This window comes from Phalacrocorax carbo, chromosome 25 (genome assembly GCF_963921805.1).
Source record: "Phalacrocorax carbo chromosome 25, bPhaCar2.1, whole genome shotgun sequence".
Classification (NCBI taxonomy): domain Eukaryota; kingdom Metazoa; phylum Chordata; class Aves; order Suliformes; family Phalacrocoracidae; genus Phalacrocorax; species Phalacrocorax carbo.
Window position 1 is genome coordinate 476,931 of NC_087537.1, and position 4,978 is coordinate 481,908.

The following is a 4,978-nucleotide window of genomic DNA, read 5'->3' on the forward strand; positions in this document are numbered from 1 at the left end:
TTTTACGTAGTTGTTTAGCTCTTCTTATGCGGATCAGGCACTTGGCGTCTGCATTGAGGCGTATATGAAAAAAAAAATCTGAAGTCCAGCCTCCTGGGACAGGGGAAGTGAGTGGAGACGTACTGGAGGAGGTCAGAAATGTAAATTAGAATTTCAGAGCTGGAATCGGAATTGTAATTTCCATCAGTCTGAGGAGCAAATGTGTTATCAGGTGTCTGACAGTTGCCAAGAGGAGGCAAATGTGGTCTAAGTAGGGATTGCTGCTGGTGGTGTAAGTGCTGGAAGCGTGTGCTCAGCTGACAGACATTACTGTTTTCTTCTATGTGACAATATTTCGTAACTATTGAGGCTGCTCAACACAGCCTCACCTTCAGACTGGCGCTCCTCTTATCTCTAGAGCCCACACTGGGGTTTGTGTTTTATAATCTACATTTCAAAAGATAGCTGGGGGGGACAACTTAAATGCTGCCTGTGAGATGCAAGTAAAAGGCCGAGCAAGACTGTTCTGCATCTGTGAAATTGTCCCTCAGATCTTCACACAGAGATCCTTGATCCTTTCTGGCGGGTAGGGTACGAGCTCCAGCTCGATAACTGTCCGTAGGCGTGACACCTGTGGCGTTGCCCTTCTTCCTTGGAGGTGAGTAGACTAGATCTGTGGAAACCCTCTTTCTAATGAAGTAAGTATAATCTATGAACTTCTGCAGTAATCTGCATCCCATTTAAGATTTGAATGAAGTGAAACGGTTTGAATAAACAGCTAGATACAGGAAGGTTATGCTTCCAGAGAAGTAGGACAGCTTGAGGGGAGCCGGTGTGGCCTCCATCATGGGATCCATGTTGCCTTCCCAAGTCCGACTTCCACCTTCAGTAATAGAGGCCCGGCACCTGGAGCTTCACAGCCACCTTATGGGTTGGAAACACCACTTTATACATGAGGAGGAAGCTGCGCTTCCTCCGAGCAGCTTTGACACTTCCCAGGGCAGGAAGCCGCTGAGGTGAATTTTTATTTTTATTTTTGAGTCGTGGCTGGGCCATGCTGGGCCTTTCTCAGTAATGACCTGAGGGCAAGGAGCAGCAGAATCCAACATCGTTAAAGTACTAGGCACCTAGTTAAAGGGACTGCGTACAAGCTGTGCTAGGAATCAGTGTGTGCCTTGAATGCTGTTCACTAGAGCGAGGGAAGAAGCAAAGGACAGGCCGATGCTTGCTGCTGGTTTGCCTGAGGCTTTACCGTCAGGTAAGCGCTATATTTGTAATTAAAACCACTCTGTTTTTGTAACTTGACAGGAGCTTTTCTCGATGCAGCTGCGTCAGGGTCAACTTCCAAGCAACCTGAGCTCTGCTGGTCCCAGCTGCAGGAAGAATCTTGGACACAGAGCTTTGACCCAGTCTTTCTGGTCAGTACTTTCTTGACGTCGTGTCCAGGCTGTGTTTCTCTGAATCGGTAGGAGCCGGTGCATCAGAGTAATGCTTTGCTGTACGGAAGCTTTCAAAGCTCCATGGCAGGGTGGAGCAATTGACTCCTTTCCTTCCCCTTTTCTCTAGCCTATTAAATGCTAATTCCTAATGCAAAGGAGATGAATTTACTACTTTTGGGGAGCAAAGTACATCCTGTGCTAATCAGAGCTACCCTCGCACTGGGGCAGTAACAGGCCGGCTTTGTCTCGCAGCCACTGCACTAGCACTGTTGCAGCCTGCCTCCCTTTTTTCCCTGAAGGTGTTGTTGAGAATCCTTAGCATCCGATTCTGGGTAATACATTTTGTCTGATGCCTGGCTATGCCAGGCACGGTTTCTGTTCTTTCCTTCACCGAGCCTTCAGCAATGTAGAATAGGAATCACAGCTGTAGCACCAGGCAGGCTCATCAAAAACATTTAGTCTGGATCTTGGCTACTGTAGCACCTGAGATCAGGCACAGCCCAAGACCTCGGGCCCTGTAGAGGTGATCTGGGGGTTCATTTTCACCAGCACAAGTGAGTTTATTTCTGTGAGGCTGCCCTATCTTGCTAGAGAAACTGTTAACAAGCCATGGAGGGACAGAAGCTGTCCAGGGCTTATTTTCTAATACATGGAAATGAATTCCTGGTTAAAATTCATGTATGTTAATTAGGTGTAGCTTTGTCTTGCATCATTATCAGCCCTGCTGATGTGGAAGCCAGTGGACAGTAAGCAGGCTGTTAGCGATTCAGACTGTCCTTTATGTTTTGCTGCTAGGCAGCATGGAGTTATGCATTGACAGAGCCCGCTCGGGTTACATTAATGTTGGAATAAATGTGTGATTGCTGTTTGCTTCATAGCTGTTGTGGAGGCTGCACACTGAGGCAACGGGGAGGGGTTTGTGGGCTGGGGGGGGTAATTAAGCATCAACGTAAAAATATTACTCAACAGTTAAAGGCCCTTTGCGTTTGGCAATACTGAATTTTGATGTAGGATTCCACTGCTTCTCGAAGAGGGTTTCTGGTTCTTAAGAGAGCAAAACAGCAGACTTTCTTCTGGAGCATGGTGCAGCATGTCTATATCTAAAATGTCTGTGCAGTGCCTCTGATGCCTTTTCCTTGCCATACCAGACGCTTCCCACATAAAGGGGTGAGAGTGAACCATATTGTCACTCCTCTTGTTCCTTCCTTGGTCCAATTCCTTGCCCAGAACCCTGTGACATGCAAGACTGTAGGGCCACCACAGCTGCTGCTGCTGATATTGGAAACACCTGCGTGGCATGCATGTTAAAGACTGATATGCTGGAAAAGTCCACGTGCTAGAGATTCCAGCTGGGTTTGTTTAGCCTGGAGAAGGCTAAAGCAGTAGGGGGTAGGGTATAACTGAGAATCCCCTTTTAATACAGCTGCCAAATTATGTCAGTTTTGACTACAACCTGAACGTGCAGGGTGATGCCAGCACACCACTTTCTCCACCACTCACTCTGCAGCCCGATCTGTAGCCTCGACATTACGCAGGTAGGGCAGGTGGTGGTGGTGGTGGCTGTTTGCCGGGGAACACCCTTTGCATTCCAATAGCATGGCTGCTCCTGCTCTAAAAGGAGGTGGATGGGGCCTTGCTCTCCCTGCTATAACGTAGAGATTTTAAATGCATCTACTAGCAGAGCATTGTAGTCATTATGCAGTGTAAATGAGCTGCTCTGAGGCTTGCCTTAAACGAATGTTAAAGTGGCAAACCCATTTAATATATGTAGGAGGCAAAGGAAGGAGACAGCAGCAGGATTCCCAAAGCAGGCTCTGTTCTGATGGGGCTGTACGGAGATCTCCCTTGTTCTTTCCTGCCGGGGGATTTAGATGCGGAGGGGTGTTTCGCCTGCACGCCCTGCCTTGCCGCTTCACTTCGGCCGTGTTGTCTGGGAAGGGACTTCAAAAGTGCATCTTGAATTTATTGGAACTCCAACTTGTCCCTCCAAGGAGGGGTAGCTCCCTGCTGGTGGGACTGATGGCAGAATCTGGGGGGTGCGTCCGTCTGGCACAGGGCTGCCAGAAGTGAGAGCCGGGTTCCAGCGGGGCTGCGGCATTGTCTGGCTACACAGCCCCGCCGCAGAGCAGGGGCTCGTGAGACTTCCCAGGCTGATGGAGGCTGCCTGAGCCTGCTCTGCGGAGGCCGGTGCACGCTGACTAAAGCAGCGTGGCTCTGTCAGGCACGTTGTGCCGGCACTGCCTAGGTCACGCGGGTCGGTCACGCAGCATCACAGGGAACGGTGGATCTCGGCGCACTTCACAGATGTGATTGATTCTTCTCTCTTGTCTCCTTTCTGCTTGAGGCTAGATATTACTGCCCCTGCTTCGAGTTGTACCTGGCCCTAGATAGATCAGGAGCCGTTTTGTGGGCAGGCTGAAGGCATCCCAGCCCTGGACAGCGTCTGTTTGCCGGGCCAACTGCTCCGTCCCTGTGAAAGGGGACTGACAAGGGCTCGACTGTGGCTTGGGATGGTAGGGATTTCTTCAGCAAAGGCATCTTTTGCAATGACTTTATTCTGCTTCCTTAGACTGGCTTTTCTGTGGGTACCTTAAATGTGAAATAGTGTTCCTTTTGAATTCTGTGAAGTTGTATGCATTTCGGTACCTGACCTACTAATACTGCTGATGAGCGGCAATGACTACATGTGTAGCTTTTTGCTGAAGTAGTTTACTCTTTAAAATCTTCCCCCTGCGTTTGGATCCATCCACAAAGAGTTATTTCCTTGCAGATCTGAAGCCATTTATAAGAGAGCAGCTTATTCATCGATGCAATTACAACACTTGTCTGACTCATTACTAGAGTTAATGGTAAATCAAAGAAATATTCAGTACATTCCTATAATTATTCTTGGTGATTTGCTGGATTGTTTTCATCTTGGGTCCGGTGTCAGTTTTATTTTGCTGATATTATGAATGAAAACCTTGTGCATAATCTATAACGATCCATCTTGGTAGAAAATGCCCATGAATTCACGTGGCTCAGAGGACAGACGGTGCGAGCTGAGGCGAAGCAGTGGCGGCGTAAGGGCTTTGCCCGCCTCCCCCTGTGTTGTTCGGGGTGTTTGCTGGCTCTCCGTTAGAATCCTAACTATGGCCCTGAGACTGCAAATGGGCTGTTCAGGCTCTCCAGGTTTTGCATAGGGATTCTTTACTGCAAGTTGCACGACGTGCCTTTCTTCGCTGAAGATGTATGTTAAGCATTTGGCTTGAATCAAAGTGGAGTCTGCTGAAGAAGATGAATTTGATAGAATGTTAATTGTTTTGGAGTACAGGTAATAGCTTTTCTTGAACAGGCACTAAGAACAGACACCTTACCAGAAAAAGAGGTGAGAAGGGCTTCTCCGAAGGGATTTGAAGACTCGTGCTTACGGAGTCAGCGCAGCACTTTCAGGAAGGTGGGAAAATGTGTGCAGGGGCTCCCTGCAGGCTGAGGCCAGGAGTTGTGGAGGCCAGGGGTAGAGTACAGGCTCTGTTCCTCCGGGGTGGCAGAGGCAGCCAGGGACTGCCGTGCCACATGAA